Here is an 18093-nt window from a genome sequence, read left to right on the forward strand (position 1 = left end):
TCCCTTATTCTATGTTATACCATGTGATGTGATATGTCATACCATTCCATATCATATTGTCATGTCACATCATATATCCATGCCACATCATGTTATGCTGGGGCAGTTAGGTGGTGTAGTAGAGCACTGGGCTTAGAGTCAGGAAGATGTGAGTTCAAATCCAGTCTTAGAAACTTCTTAGCTATGTGAACTTTGGCAAGTCACAACCTGTGTTTGCAGTTAGAAAAATGGCAAATCACTCCAGTATCTCCCCCCACACACACCCAAAAAACACACAAATAACATGGACAGGGGTTCACAGAGTCACAAAAAGTCAGACATGACTGAAATGACTGAACAATAATAACAACAGGTTATGCTATGATATGCTATGTATGTTTTATTCGAGTGTGATTCACTTTCTGAATTGGCCCCCATGTACTTACTCTACCTCTTCCCTTCAAGCAGCATGCTATATAAATCTATCAGCCTGATTCAATTAGATAAATACATAGTAAAAGCAGAAGCATCAATGCCATGTAACATAGACTACACATTACATTTACTCCTTGACCCAGCCCATCTTGAGGAAGAAACTCTATTCTTTTCAGTCTTGCTGCCACACCAATGGACAACAATATTCTACAATGGTCTTCCTGCCTCTAATAAAATTAATGCTGAACATAGACAGTTGTAGTCATGTATCTATAACAAAATTGCAGAATATTTATTGAGTAAGCATTCAGTAATTATCATTATTGAACCTGCATGGATAAACAGAAACACAGCAACATTTCCTTAGGCCTGAATCTCTATACCTGGGTGCACTCTTGGCCCTCTGTGTCTCTATAATCTCCAGTAATTAAATAGGGTAATGTAGAATGTCTCACAAAGTAATGTCTATATGGTAGCAATGATTGTCACACCATTTTCTTTTAGAACATTTCACTGTTTCAGGGGCAGCTAAGTGGCACAGTGGATAAAGCACTGGCCCGGGATTCAGGAAGACCAGAGTTCAAATCTGGTCTCAGATACTTGACACTTACTAGCTATGTGACCCTGGGCAAGTCACTTAACCCTCATTGCCCCGCAAAAAAAAAAAAAAAAGGCAGAACATTTCATTGTTTCACCTTCAAAATTTGTAGGTCAGTTAGTCAATAAGCATTTCTTTTAGATGCCTAATATGTGGTAGGCTACTGTGCCTATAAAGTCACTGAGGATATAAAGAAAGATAAAAAGATAGTACATGCATTCAAGGAGCTCAGAGTCTAATAAGGGAAACAACATGAAAGCTATGTATAAACACACTTTACAGGAAAAACTGGATAAATCAACAATGGAAAGGCCCTAGAATTAAGAGGGAGAGGGGAAGTTTTCCTGGAGAAAGAAAGATTTTAGCTGGGACTTGAAGAAAGTCAAGGAAGCTAGAAGTCAAAGGAAAAAGCAGAGGATAGTCTACTGTTTGATGTTTGATGGACTCTTCTGTCCAGGTGCTACCCATTTGGGGAGGCCAGTCAGGAAAGTGAATATAATTGGAATATCTGTGTTGTAACAAAAGAACTTTAAAATGATTCCCATCCACATGCCCCTCATAAGCAGACAAAGCACTACAAGGTACAATTTACATGTAGGCAATTCTATTATTACCTTTATTATTATCATCCTGCCTTGTTTGGCCTTAGACTTTCCCTCTAACAACTCCATTGGCACCATTTTAATCTTGCCTTAACTGGTCTGTATCCATGAAAGGCACAATGGTGTGGTGAAAAGAGTATTGGGTTTGGAGTCATATCAGTCTGGGTTCAAATCCCAGCAATGCTATTTACCACCTTGCACAAATTGCTTAACTCTTCTATACTTCAATTCCCTTACCTACAAAATGAAGACCTTGGACTAGATGGCATTTATGGACTCTGTCCTTTACAACTCTATCATGATCTCATAGTATCAATCAACAAATGGGCACTCGGACCTGCTATCACTTGTTGTTCAGTAATTTTTCAGTCATGTCTGAATCTCTGTGACCCCATTTAGGTTTTCTTGGCAAAGTTACTGGTTTGCTATTTCCTTCTCCAGCTCATTTTACAGATGAGGAAACTGAGGAAAACAGGGTTAAGTGACTTGCCCAGGGTAACACAGCTGATAAGTGTTTAATGTCAGATTCGAACTCATGTCTTCCTAAATTTAGGCCTGGTGTTTTATCTACTGCACCACCTAACATCACATTGCACCTAACTGCCTGCCATTACAGGCCAACTCTATATTTGTTGTACCCTTCACCATACCTTTGTTTCTGCAGAATCTCCGAAATTATAATAAGAATCATCTGACAAGCTACTCAATCTTTTCACTGCAGGTACATCCTGACTACAAAGTTTGAAATTTAACAATGCTAACAACTCTACATAGGATCTTCAAAAGAAAATTCTTCCCAACAACAGTGAGAAGATAGAGAGGTAGTCAAAGTAAGCATTATATAATCTCAATTTTTTATATGAGGAAACAGACTCAAAGAGAAGCAACATGTTATAATGAAAAGAACATTGATTCTGAAGTAAGAAGATTTATGATAGACTATCTGCTCTACTACTTACTATCTTAGTGAACTAAGTCAAATCAAATCCCTTCTGATGGCTTCAGTTTATGGGGTGTCCCTATAAAATGAGACAGTTAGAGAAAGCTAGGTGGCACAGTAGATAGAGCACCGGCCTGGGATTCAGAAGGACCTGAGTTCAAATCCAGCCTCAGACACTTAACACTAGCTGTGTGACCCTGGGCAAGTCACTTAACCCCGATTGCCTCACCCAAAATAAATAAATACATAAAAGATTAAAAAAAATAAAATGAAGCAGTTGGATTAGATGACCTCTAATGTCTCTTCCAAGTCTAACATTTCATGATTAATATTCTATAATCGACGCCTTGCCCATCAACATACAATTAATAAGTATCTAAGCCAGGCTTCAAACTGAGGCCTGTTTAATTTGGGGTTCAAAATTTCAAGAAGGATATTGAGAAACTGTAGCAAGATTCAAAGCTGGATGACTAGAAAATATAATGTATAACTTGGAGAAAAATGGGAACTGGGAGCTCATGATAGTTGTCTTCAAGTATCTGAAGCACTATGTGGCAAAGGGTTTAACTTGTTTTGTTTGGAAAAAGAAAGCAAAACTATGATCATTGGTTGGCAAATGTGAATTCAATGGCAGGAACCACTGTCCAACATTTAGAAGTATCTACAAATGGAATAGACTGCCCCAGCTATGGATTCCCCATGATGAGAGCTCTTCATGCAGAGCCTGAGTGAGTGTTATGGACCAAATTCTGTTCAACACATCTTTGACTAGATTTTCTCTGAGGTCTCTTCAAACTATGAGATTCTGTTACTTGTTTCCAAGTCCATCCTTCTTTTAATTATAACTTTACACTTTTAAAAGAGGAGCTGAGAGCAACAGGAAATTCTCAGGCCCAGATTTCCTGCTAAGAACTCAGAAGAAAAGCAATGCTAAAAGTCTCCCTTAAATAACCCAATCACTTGTAATGTACTGTCTCCCTATGAGTTTCAGGAAAAGTTTGAGAGGGCATGGGGAGTAATTTCCTAGGATATTCTAGCACTTCACTGAAGGTCTTTTAACTGAACAGCAGCTGTTGACAATGATACTGTCAGCTCCAGAACTTAAGTGTTAAAGCCAAAGTGTTTGAGAAAATGAAAAAAAAAAAATTGTGTGTGTGTGTGTGTGTGTGTGTGTGTGTGTGTGTGTGTGTGAGGGGGGGGAGGGAGAGAGAGAGGGAGAGACTCAAAGATTCCCTTAGACTTCTGACAGAAGAAAATCAAGAATCCCACTTTTAGATGTGTTTGGAATGGATGCAATAGTCTTCTGGCTGGTCTTTCTTCCTCAAATCTCTCCCCTACTCCAGTCTATTCCCCATTTAGTTGCCAAACTGATCTTTCTAAATTGAAAGTCTGACCATGTTGTCCAAGCCCTTATTCAGTAAACTCCAGTGGCTCCCTATCACCTCTAAGATCAAATATGAAATTATCTATTTGGAATTCAAAGTCCTTTATAACCTCCTTCCTTCTTACCTTTCTAGTCTTCTTAGACCTTCCTCCACCCCACTTAGTCTATGTCTCAGTGATACTGGCTGTCCTGCTGTTCTTCATATAAGATAGTCTATCTCTATTTTCATTGGCTAATCCAGAGAATAAATAGACAGACGAATGAATGAATGAGTGAATGAATGGATGAATGAATGAATGAATGGATGAATGAATAAATGAACAAATGATTATTGATTGAGCAAGGGCAGTAGCCCAAATGAATTTGTGATTAGTGAAACTTCAGACAATATGGAAAGAATAAAATATTTCCTTAAATTATCACATTGTGGATTACTTCCATATGTAAAAGGAATAGGAAAAGGAAAGTTTATGATCTCCAGTGAAGCAGTGGGCCCCAATTCCTGATGGAGAGAGAAGGCAGTCCTTTCCCATCAGTTTCCTTTCTAGAACTGAAGCCTTAAGTCAAGGTCCAGAGGGTGTTACCAGAGGAATCTACATCCATAAGTAATTTTGTGACTTCAACTCTTTCTTTCTTGTCACAAGGGAGCTTGCTACCCTGCTGCCTGGTGGGACAGAGCAGATGGCTGCTGGAAGCATGCATTGCCTGAGAGCAGCCTGAGAGAACAAAGAGAACAGGATGTACTGTCAGAGGCACCAAGTCTCTCTCTAGTCCAGATAGAAAAACAAAAGCTGAGTCCGTGACTCTCTCAGATTAAGTTCTGTCTTTACTCCTTCCTGTGAATCCAGTCATTGGATTGCCTTCGTGGGATTGGGTCCTGAGACCATGGGGCTTCAAACAATCTATACTAATCATCTCTGAGCTTTCCTGTTTGAAGACAAGTTCTCCAGCTCAAATCCTGGGAATGAAAGAAGAAAGAGACTAGAGAGCTACAGAGTAAGAATCCTTTGTAAAACTACCTTAAAAGAGTTGTTGAAAAAAAAATAGATTCAGTGTCAGAAGACTTAAGTTTAATATTTGCTAAATGTGGGACAACGAGGAAGTTACCTAACTTTATTATTTATTATTTATACATCATTATTTATAAATCAGAGAGATAAATCTCAATGTTTTCCTCTGTTATCTGGAGATCACAAAATCTGTACTAATTGAAATTAGATTGGACAAAGCATTTATTAAGTGCTTACTGTGTACTAGGCAGGCACTTTGCTAAGGACTAGGAATACAAATAATGAGCAAAAAGAGTGTTAGGAAGTTGACATTCTAATTGGAGAAGACAACAGATTGCTGGGAACCAGAAAGGTTGGGGGGAAGTAGATAATAAATGTAATGAAAATATGAAGTACCACATGATGTTAATACTTCTTCAAATGGAGGTCCATGGAGGAACTTGCCATTTAGAACAGGGAGCCACAAGAGTAGAAGAATTGTCACTGTGAGGGTGAGAGGATCTCTGGGATGGCGGTGGAAAGGTAGTCTTGAAAGCTGGGGGCTGAGCTAGTTTAGGAGTGTTCCAAAGGGTTATTGTAAGGAAAAGTTTTGTAAACCTTAAATTGATATGTCAACATGAGCTATCATTATTGCTTTTCAATGTGTGGTCCATTCCCAACCCCATCCATCCTCCATATTGTCATCAAAGTGATTTTTCTAAAGCAAAGTTGTAATCATGTCAACCTCCACCTCAATAAACTCCAATGGCTCCCTATTACCTCCAGAATTAAATATAGGTTCATCTCTTTGGCATTCAAGGTTCTTCACATCCTGTCTTCATTTCAAACCCTCTAATACATTATATCCTTCCATTTACTCTGACTTGTCCACCATGGCCCAGAAAGCTCATTGTCAGGAAAATCACATCACTCTGCAATATCCCTTTGGCATTGGTACTCCATCTTATCTCCACCTTCAGTCTCTCTGATTGAAGGGTGGAACCATGAGCTCCAGTGTCTCTATTTAAGGAAGGAACTCAGCTCTGAACATCTCATTTCTCAACAGGCTGTACCATTTTGGGACTTCTCTGACTTTTCCATCATGTGCCACTGACCATCAGGTATCTTCTCTAGCTGTCCCCTGCTCCTGCATGCATACATACATATATACAAACATACACATATAGTGGGTGCCTAATAAATATTTATTTACTATTGACTCACTCTACAATACAATCAAATTGTCCTTGCTATTGCTTACACAAGTCGCTCCATCTTCTTATCTCTGTATGTCTGCAACATCTGTCCCCTGTGGTTGAAATATATTCTCTCAACCCCTACTTCTCAGAATCCCTGGTTTCCTTCCAGATTTAGCTCAAGTACCACCTTCTACATGAGCCCTTTCTTTGTCACTCTAGCTGCTAATGCCTTCTCTTCCAGGTCACCTTGTATCTGTTTTGTAGTTGCCAATTCAGGATTATAGATTGAATCACTGCTCTGGAATTGAAAGGGACCTCAAAGCTTGTCAGAGGAAGGCCTGAATCCTGCTTCCTGTTGGTTCAGGATCAATGTTGGGATCAAATGAGACACTAGGAGGTCATTGAACTGTTAACAAAAGGAGTTTACTTAACTATAGCATAGAAAGGGTATCAGCAAAGGATATCATAGCCTTTACTAGCCTTGATAACAATGGCCATCCATGGCTCCTTATAGAAACATGTCTAGTCAATAGGGCAGGTTCTGGCTACTACTATGGTCCCTAAACTCCCACCTAGTCTGAGAGGCCAAAAATCCATGTGGGTGGGACTTCTTGTGCCTTTAGATGAGTAGGAAGGAGTGTTCAAGATGGCAGGAGCCAATCATGTCCCTGAGACAGGTTCATTGTTTAATAGGGAAAACGAATAACTTTCATGGGTGGAAGGGGGAAACATGGACCCTAACATGTTGGGGATTAGGGGAGGGGATGAAAGGATATTATTTTCATCAGAGAGGCCATCTAGTCCAACCCTCTCATTTTACAGATGAGAAAAATGAGGCCCAGAGAAGCTAGGTAACTTCCCAAGGTCATGTAAATTTTAAGTTATCAGAGGTAGGATTTGAAACTGTGTCTGAGAATTAAGTCTTTTTTCCATTGTACCACACTGTCTCACTAAGACATGTGCCTCCCATATATGTGCATGTCTCTCTCCTAAATGAATCTAAGTTCACTGAGGGAAGGAACTGTTTTGTTTTTTGGGTTTTTTTTTTTCCTTGGTGAGGCAATTGGGGTTAAGTGACTTGCCCAGGGTCACACAGCTATTAAGTGTTAAGTGTCTGAGCCTGGATTTGAACTCAGGTCCTCTTGAATCCAGGGCTGGTGCTGTATCCACTGCGCCACCTAGCTGCCCCTAAAGGGACTTTTTTTGTTGTTATTTTTTGCCGGGCAATGGGGGTTAAGTGACTTGCCCAGGGTCACACAGCTAGTAAGTGTCAAGTGTCTGAGACCGGATTTGAACTCAGGTACTCCTGAATCCAGGGCCAGTGCTTTATCTACTGTGCCACCTAGGTGCCCCTAAAGGGACTGTTTTTTATCTTAGTATCCCTAGCCTCTAGCATAGTCCATAGTTCTTGTCAATTGATTGATTGATTGTTCTTTGTAGTAAAGGTCTAGAAAAAAACAGCATATTAAAGAGCATTAACTGCCTGAGATCTAGGCTATGATAGTCAAATCCCTTAATTTCTCTGAAAGTCAGTTTCCTTATCTGTAAAATGGGGATAAAATGCAAATTCGTAAACACAAACAATCTCTTCTAAGGTTGCAAGGAAATTACCTTATAAGTCACAAGGTTCTATAGAATAATGACTTAGTATCCTCAGGGGATCTTTTAGCTCTAAGGTTCTATAATTCCCCCTGGTACAGTGGCAAACATACTGGCTTTGGGGTCAGAGAACCTGGGTTCAAATTCTCCCTCTGATATTTACTACACGTATGGTCTTGGGCAAATCATTTAAACTCCCAGGGCCTCAGTTTCCTTATGTGTAAAATTAGGAGGTTGGACTAGATGCCTCTGAGGTCCCTTCTAGCCCTAGACAGATGAGCCATGATTCTGCATTTTCCTGAGAGCTCCACTCCAGCTATGAAGAAAAATACCTGTAAACTGAGTCAAGGTGAACTAGCTGTAGTTCAGAAATAGAAATAAGCCAGATTTCTCCCTACTCCTCCCCAAAGATCACAAGAGTTTGTAACTAACTCTCCTTTCATAGCAGTACAGCAGGTGAGCAGAGGGAACAGAGACCAGGACAATCTCCTTCTCTGACAGGTTCTTTCACAGAATCACACTTTATCTTTTTGACAAAAAACCTTCTGGCGCGAATAAATATCCCAACAGCACCCAGCTCATGTCCCTCCACTCAGGTGAAAAGTGAGAATTTCAGAATTTTGCCCTCCCTCAAAAGGAGCCCCCAGCTCCTCCTATAAGCATTCAGGTTCAAAAGTCTTCAACCCATGGCATAATTTAATTAATACAGAAGGGAAATAGAAAAGACTCGTATCTAAATCCATAAAAACTTAATATCCCCCCCTTCCCCTTCTGTTGCTCCCCTCCAGCACCCCACCCCCATCCCACCCCCTCTCAACCCTAGCTAGGTGGCTTTGTGGATAGAGTACTGGGCCTGGAGTCAGGAAGACCTGCCGTTAAATCTGGTATCACACACTTCACCATTGTTGTGACCCTAGGCAAGTCCCCTGACCTCTGTTTGCCTCAGTTTCCTCAACTATAAAGTCATTATTTATAAAATGAATTATTATTCATTGTAGCTGTCTTTCATGGTTGCTATGAAGACCAACTGAGATTATATACAATGTGTATGTATATATATATACACATACACATATGTGCATGTGTGCGTGTGTATACATATGTGTGTGCATGTATGTGTATGTGTACATATTTGGAAATTCACCTGGCACATAGTATATACTTAATAGATGCTTTTTCTCTCTTCCTAACCCCAAATTCACAGTACTAGTTTAGTTTGTTCAACTCCTTCCTTTCTCCTTTGCCACAATTGACCATTGCTAAATGTTTCCCCTCCAGGTACTAGCTCTTTCTTAGGATGATCTCTTTAATGAGCCAGCTCATTTTTTTGTTTTGTTTTGTTTTGTTTTCACCTGGGGCTACTGGTCTCTATCTTTTCCTTATCTCTAACTTCCCAACAACAACCAAAAAACCCTCCTCCTAGCCACAGAAGTGGAATGAACAGAGCCAGTTCCTCTCCAAACAAGCATTGCCAGCCAAGGAAAGGGTAGGTCCCCAGGGGGTGGGTCTTTTATAGTTACCAGTACACACAGGATCCCCAGAGCTTGGAAAGACTTCAGAGACCACCAGATCCTGAATACTATTGTCAGCATCTCTTCTCCAGAGGCAGTCCATTCTACTTTTAGATGTCTCAAATTCTTAGAAAGTTTTTTTTTTTTTTTAAACTTATACCAAACCCGAATCTGTCTCTACAACTTTCTCCTTCTCTTCCTGAGCGTTAGCACTGTTCACACCCCAGGAGTTAGCAGACTCTCAGATTCACAGTCTCTTCCAATGAATCCTTTTCATTTTCCTTTCAGATCTGTCTTCCTGTTCCACCCCACTCCCTTAAAACCTTACCCCTTTTTGTCGTTCCTGCTGACTAAACCTGGAACCCGGCTGAACAATTCTTTCTGAATAACCACTTCTAGATTTAGTCAATTTCTAAATAACCGGTAATTGCAGGCTTAATAGCTGGTGAGAGATCACAGCTCATTGGCCACTCAGCAGCCCAAAACTAAGCTTCCCAAAGACATGCTGCTGTGAGTACCACTGTGGGGATAAGGTCCTTTGTATCCTAAATTCTGAATCACAGCTAAATTCAGGAATGTGGACTCAAATTGGTCAAAGGACACCCCTGACCAGGGCATAATCTCTCTGGCCCTTTAAAGGGCAAAATTCTCAGGTGCTTTCTTTGTACAGATAAGCCATTTTGTGTTTGAGAAAAGAAAAAGCAAAAAGTACTGGACTGGACTGGGAGTCGGGAGACCCAAATTGTAGCCACAGCTCTGCCACTAACTTGCTATGACCCACTTTAGATGAACCGCTCAACAAAATCATTCATTCAGTAAATATATGTTGTTCCAGTGGAGGGAAAAAAAAATATTGGATCTGGTGTCCAAAAAATGAAATTGAGTTTTGCTTCCATTATTTATTGAAATTAGAGAAAGGAGAGATCTTTGTCAATGATGTGATTTTAGGAAACACAACTTCTCTGAGATTCAGTTTTCTCATTTGCAAAATGAGGGGGGGTTAGATTAGATGACTTCTGTGGTCTGGACCTAAATCCTATTAGTCTGTGATATATTGAGTTTCTGTTATTTGTAACCCACTCTAGGTGCTGTAGTATATATAAAGATGTATATATAAGTCTTTTTCCCCTGAATCCAAAGACTTTATGGAATAGCACAAGGGAGAGGGCATGCACACAAATATAGTTCAAGGCAGCCTGAGTTAAGTGCCTTATATGTTATGAAACACAATGCTATATGAATTCAATGGAGGGAGCAATCACTTCTGCCTTAAGGTGTCATTCATTCCTTCACTGGGCAAATATTTAATAAGTGCACTAAGCCGAGGAAACAAATATAAATCCAATACAGGCCTGCTATTGAAGAGCTAGCAATCTAATAAGGAGAAGAGAATGTTCACAAATAGCTATGATACAATGGAGTACAGAATAAGTGTAAAGCAGAGATGGGAACAAACTGCTAGCAAGACTTTTAAAAAGTAGAAATCACATTCATCTTGGAGGTCAGGAGAGACTTCATGGAAGAGATGACACTTGAGTTGAGCCTGGAAATAAAAGAAGGATTTCAATAGACAGAGATGTTAAGGGAGGAAGAGCAGGGAGAGGTATCCATCAGTTATGGAGGATGATATGAGCAAAGGACTAATGATGGAAGAGAACAGGCAATGATGGAAGAAGAAAGGCACCAGTTTGGCTGGAAGATAGATGATAATGATGATAGATAGATAGATAGATAGATAGATAGATAGATAGATAGATAGATGATAGATAGATAGATAGATAGATAGATAGATAGATAGATAGATAGATAGATGGATGGATAAATAGATAGATAGATGGATGGATGGATGATAGATAGATGATAGAGGGACAGATGTAGATACGAACACATATTCCAATATATTATATATACATATATGTGGAAGGAGTATGAAACAAGGCTAGAAAGGAAGGTTGGAGTCAGTTGGAGGTCCTTAAATGATAAAATAGGTGTTACTTGAGCTTGACCTTGAAGCATGGCTAGAAAGGAGATTTTAAGGCATGTTTGATAAATGACAAGTAGTTGTTTGTAAGAATCTTGAACATGAAGTAGAGTCTGGGGAAGTAGCAGCGGGTTAGAACTTAGATGGGAAAGGTCTTCCCTTGCCAAACTAAGGAGGTGAGGCTTTATTGATAAGAAATAGTGAGACATGGAAGATTTTCTAGCAGGAAAGTGGCATAATCAGAGTAAGAAAACTTCTCTGGCAACATTGAGATAGACTAGATAAGACAAGAGCATGGAAACTGGCAACTAGCATGTAGACTAACATAACAGTCTAAGGAAGAGTTAGTGAATTTGAACTAGGGTAGCAACCATGGGGGTGAAAAGGAAGACATAAGAATGAGAGGTATTTTAAAGAAATAATTGGAGAGGCATTTTAAAGAAATAATAGATTACAGTTGGCCTTTGATTGGAATTGTTGAGTTGTGTGTAAGGAGTCAAAATCTCACTTTGCCTACTAGAGCCTCAGTTTCTATAAAATTAAGGGGCTGGACTAAAGTTGTTCCAGACTTATTATGTTATCCTATTCTCTATTATACTCTGACCTGGTAGAAATTTACTTAGGTAATATACCTTAGTAGAACACTCTAGCCTACTAGTATTAATGACTAATAAAGATTAGTATGGTAGTTTCTTCCCAAGAACATTGTATGTGAGGCCTTTAGCAATGCTAGCCAAGAAAGTGGCTTTAAAATAGACATGTCCATCATTGTTGAAGGTGAGAAATATATTTATTGACAGGAGGACTATATTCTGGGCCCTTCATATGGCTCTTCAAATAGTATGAGGCAGGTGCACACTTTGTCTATGAATAAGTGTGTATGAGCACTAGGACAAACTTTCAGCATAATTGTGAGGATAGAAAAACTCCTTCCTTCTCTGACCTGGCACCATCAAGATGTCTCACTTACCTAGGGCTTATCACCCTTCCTTCCAGCACTTAAACTGTATAGGCTTACATTTCACAATCACAGAACAAGTGCCCACTTTGGCAGCATCTATACAGATTATTAGAAGTGGATTAGATCTTACAACATGGAAGGTAAGAGTTGGAATGATCCTTAGAAAATAGAGTGCTAGAGTGTACGATATGAAATATTATATAGAAGAAACCTTGGAAAATAGAATGTGAATATCCATAATATGGAAAGTTAGCAATGGAATGAACATTAGAAGATATAATGTTAGACCATAAACAAGAAGGAATCTTAGCATATAATAAAATTATTTGATTTCACAGGCTGGGTAATTGAAGATCTGAAGGATCAAGAAACATGTTTAAGGCACACAAACTGTTAGTGACAGAGATGGGAGTAGAGCTAATGTTTTCTGACTGTGCCCATTACTCTTCTCACTATACCATGTTTCCTCACAAAGGGACCTCTAGGGCCATCTAGGCTAATCCATTCTCTCCAAAAGCATCCCTACTACAACACACACATGAAGTGGTTGTTCAACCTCCGTTTAAAGCATCTACCTCTCTGTGAACTGATCCAACCATTCTGGAGAGCAATTTGGAACTATCCCCAAAGGGCTATGGGACTGTGCATACCCTTTGACCTAGTAATACCACTACTAGGTTTGTATCCCAAAGAGATCATAGAAAAGGGAAAAGGATTCACATATACAAAAATCTTTGTGGTGGGAAAGAATTGAAAATTGAGGGAATACCCATCAATAGGAGAATGGCTGAACAAGTTGTGGTATATGAATATAATGGAATACTATTGTGCTATAAGAAATGATGAGCAAGCAGATTTCAGAAAAAACCTGGAAAGACTTAAGTGGACTGATGCTTAGTGAAGTGAGCAGAACCAGGAGAACCTTGTACACAGTAACAGCAACATTGTATGATGATCAACTGTGATAGGCTTGCCTCTTCTCAGCAGTGCAATGATCTAAGACAATTCCAAAGAACTCATGATAGACAATGTTCTCCATATCCAGAAAAAAAGAACTGTAGGATCTGAATGAAGATTGAACCATACTATTTCTACTTGTTTGTTTTTTTTTCTTTTTTGAGGTTTTCCCTTTGTGTTCTGATTCTTCTTTCACAACATCACTAATGCAGAAATATGTTTAATGTGATTGTACATATATAACCTATATCAGATTGCTTGCTGTCTTGGGGAGGGGGGAGGGAAAGAAGCTTGTACAACTCTACATTACTTAAATCCAATTTGCACAAGTCAAAACATTGCCCCATGATGTCACTGGTCCTCTTTGAAAATGAAGGACTAATAACAAAACATCCAAAGAGGGAGAACTTAATATCTATCACTTGAGACAGTCTGTTTCACTAATGAATAGCTTTAATTGTTGGGAATTTTTTTCCTGCAATTAAAGCTAAATCACTTTCTAAATTCAATACATTTTGGGGGTAGCTAGGTGGCACAGTGGATAAAGAACCAGCCTTGGATTCAGGAAGACCTGAGTTCAAATCTAGCCTCAAACACTTGGGACTTGCTAGCTGTGTGACCCTGGGCAAGTCACTTAACCCCAATTGCCTTACCAAAAAATAACAAAAACTAAAAAATAAATTCAATACATTTCTTCTAGGATTTCCTTCCTGAACTAAAAATAACATGTCTACTCCTGCCAAATGTTAGTCTTCAAATACTTACATATAGCTATCATGTACCCCCAACTTTTCTCTTCTCTAACTAAATATCACCTGTTCCTCCAATAGTTCCTAATAATGCATGAACTCAAGGCCCTTAATAATCACAATTGCTTTCATTTCTTTCCATATAATTAATGTCCTTCCCAAACCTTGTCACTTGCAGCTGAATATAATACTTTACATATGATCTGACTAGAGAAAAATACAGTAGGGTGACCACCTCTTTATTCCTGGAATTAATGTCTCTTTTAATGCAGCCCAAGATCATATTAGCTCTGTTGTGTATTACATCACACCAGTTACTCATGTTTGCAATCCACCAAAATACAAGATTAAAAAAAAACACACAACTACTATCACGCCTTCCCATCTAGAATTTGCAAAGCCAACATTTTGAACCCAAGTATAAGATTTTACATTTATAATTATTCAATATCAACTTATTAAATCCAGCTCAATTCTCTAACATGTCACAAGATTTTTGGATTCTGATTCTATCATCTAGTATTTTAACTAACCCTCTCAGCTTTGTATCTTTGAAAAATTTGATGAATATGCTATCTAGGCATTTATCCAATTTCCTGATAAAAATGTTAAACCACATAGGGCAGAACATAGAGCCCTGGATAATTCTACTAGAAGGATCCTACCAAACAAACATTCAACTATTAATGATACTTCTGAGTCTAAGTCATTCGGCCAGGGTCAAATCCACTTAATTCTTCCATTTTAGAGGCCACCCCGCCATCTTTTCCACAAAAATAGCATGACTGTTTATCCAATGCTCTGCTAAAATCTACTCATTGAGTAACTCCATCAGAAAAGAAAGGGGAAAGGGACTAGCCTAATATGATATGTCCTTTATGAGATCACATTGATTCTTTATGGTCACTGCTTCTTTTGCTGGATATTCATTAATCATTTCTTTAAGAATACATTCTATAATTCTGCCAGGAATTAAAGACAAGATAAATAGCCTCTAGTTGATAGGTGATAGATGATAGATAGATAGATAGATAGATAGAGATATATTATAGATAGAAAGATATGCATATGTATAGATACATGTGCATATGTATAGATATAGAGATAGATAAATAAACATTACCCTTCTGAGGTCTTTCAGTTTGTCTTCCATTCTCCACAATCTTTTCCCCTTCAATTGGAGGGCTGAAGGGAGGAGCACTAAACTCCACCCAAAGCCTTACTTTATAGATTGCACATTCTTCTTAGTTACCCCATTTTTCCATTAGCTGCTTCCTTTGGCTCCAACTCCACAGAACAACATATACCCATTTCACTCATACACACACACACACACACACACACACACACAGCTGTCCAGTTTCCCCTTGTGTGTTGTCCTTTTCCATTAGACTATAAACTTCTTGAGAACAGGTACTATTTGTCTTATTTGTATCCCCAGCACTTAGCATAATGTCTGGCACATAGAAGGCACTTAAGACATGTTTATTGAATTGAATTAATCATTCAGATATTATTGACCATGGCTCAGCAATCATATCTGCCAAATCTTTCAATATTCAAAGATATAATTCATCTGGACCATGAGACATAAATTTATCAAAGATAGCTGAGCTCCTTCTTATTGTTGAATCCTCATGACCCCATTTTGGGGTTTTCTTGGCCACAATACTGGAGTGCTTTGTCATTTCCTTCTCCAGGTCATTTTAAAAATGAGGAATACAAGCAAACAGTGTTAAGCAATTTGCCCAAGGTGACATAGCTAGTAAGTGCCTGAGGTCAGATTTAAGCTCAGGAGGATGACTCTTCCTATTTCCAAGCCCAATGATCCATCCAGTACGCCACCTAAGCTTCCCTGAGCTCTTTCTTAATTTCTCTTTATTTAATATCACTCAATCACACCAAAATCAACTGGCATTACCCTTTTTGTCCATGTGAAAAGGTTGGAAGAAAAAACAAGAGGAAAATAACAATGTGAGCAATTCTGTCTTCTTTGTTGTCAGGTACCACAGTTCCATCTGCATGGAGCATAATTGCCATCACTTTTTGGTCTTCTCTTTTCCCTAATACTGATCTTTAAAACATGCCTTTTTGATGCCCTTAGATTCCTTGCCAGCCTCAGAGCATTCTGAGGTTTAGTTTTCCTGACACTGTTCCCATAAGACCAGGACACATGGTTGTCTTCATTCTCTTTTATCTCCCTATGGTTCTGTCTACTATACATAGCTTAAAAAAAATCTAAGTTGGTTAGTGATCTTTCTTTGCATCTACATCAGTCTTTTTGGACAACTCTATTTTTGCCTTCTCATTAGTGTTTTTGGCTTTGTTTGGTTTTGTTTTTACATTTGTATCTTCAGAATTCCATTCTTGATAGTTTCTAATCCATACTGGATTAGCTTCACATAAAGAAGTTTAGTCTGTGGGCAGGGATCCTATCTATCTCTCCTCTGAACCCTTTGAAAACCTCTCTCTCCAAATCTAGGTTGTAGATTAGACACTTTGTGTGCATCACTGTGGCCTTGAATGAATGAAAAAGAAGTGGTAATGTAACATATTAGAATACTACATTCTCACGAAAAAATGGCATATTCTGCCTCTAGAAATAGCAAATTTCCTATAGCCAGAAGTCTTCAAATAAAAGATGAATGTGTTTGTTAAGGATATTGTAGATGCAATTCAAGATTCAGCTAGGAGTGTCATACAATTATCTCCAATTTCCTTTCCATCTCTAAAACTATACTAGTTGCTACTTCTTGACCTTGGGGAAGTTACTTAATACCTGCAGGCTCCAATGTCTTCATCTGAAAGAAGATGAAATAAGACCAGATGATATCTAAGTTTAGCTATCTAGAATAAGTAGGCATGTACCTCAGAGTACACAATCCACTCATTTAGCCCATGAAGGCGCTGGAGCCCACACAGGTTTAAAAGCAGTAGATTTCAGAAGTAGGATATGAACCTAGGTCCTAGTGATCTTTCCAATGTACTATGTCAGTCCTTTCCAATGCCTTGAACATTGTAGGCACTTGATACATGTTTGTTGACTTGAATTGAGGTTTCAGGCCAAGTACTGGCGGAGGGGAGGCTGAGGCTGTTATTATTTTTTTTAATCTTCATTAGGGCAATGGGAATTATTCAGACTCCCATTTTCCATAATTCTCTAGTTGCTTTTTAAAAAAAAAACATAATGAGCCCTGTACTATTATGAATTTGAAAAATCTCCTGTAATAGGGCTCATGGAACATAAATTAAACCCAAGGAGAAGAGCTACATCAATTCCTGTGGCAATTGTGAATTAACAGAGGACTTCCTCTCTCTCCTTATATTTTTGAAAGCTGTATTTTGATCATTTGTGGGGCTATTCAACTTCTCCTTTGTCACCAACCCCTAATTTAAGTCATCCCAACTTGCAAGTCCTTTGTTTGCTCCTCCCTCTTTTCCTCACTCCCTTTCCACCCCCTCCCTACTACTACCACAAAGCTCTGGGGACCCTCCTTCTTTGTCTTCAGTCATTTATCATCAGCTGCTTTCATTCTGCCATGAAGAATAAACAGAGGGCTGGCAAGAAGGATCTGAGAATGAATTGGTAAAGAAAGTCACTTTGGGGGAAAAACAAGTCCAACCTTCAGGTTCTTGCTCAGTGGCTGAAAATAGAATCAATTAATATGCTGTTTGCATTAATGAGGTCTGCAGAATCAAGGAAGGAAAGAAAAAAGCCCTGCCACTCTACTGTACATTCATCAAAATTGTGTTGTACCTACCTATCCGAGAAATTTCTGGGAATGGAACCAAGACTTAGCTACCTACATACTCCACCATTTCAAACTTACATCATGATCTTTTTGAAATTAAGTGTTTCGAATCAGAAAGTATTTTGTGGAGCTACTGGAATTTAGACAGAGCTTTTCTCCAAAGAAGTTTGAAAACCCTGCACAATAGCAAAGGATCCCATCTAGATCTCTAGCATCCATGAAAGATGGATGTTTTCTTGTCCACAGACAAGAAAAAAAGGAACAGAGGATTTGAGGGGAGGGGGTTGCTTGGTCAAGTCAGTTTGGTGTGGGTATCTTTGAAGCTTCTTTCCTGGGACCCTTTCTCTTCTCTTGAAACAGACTCATTTAGTGATCTCATCAATGTCCATAGTATTCAGTACTTCTCAAAATTACTTTATCATAATTTGTGTAATTGAAAATTTGTTATCCATAAACA

This window comes from Dromiciops gliroides, chromosome 1 (genome assembly GCF_019393635.1).
Source record: "Dromiciops gliroides isolate mDroGli1 chromosome 1, mDroGli1.pri, whole genome shotgun sequence".
In the NCBI taxonomy this organism is placed as follows: domain Eukaryota; kingdom Metazoa; phylum Chordata; class Mammalia; order Microbiotheria; family Microbiotheriidae; genus Dromiciops; species Dromiciops gliroides.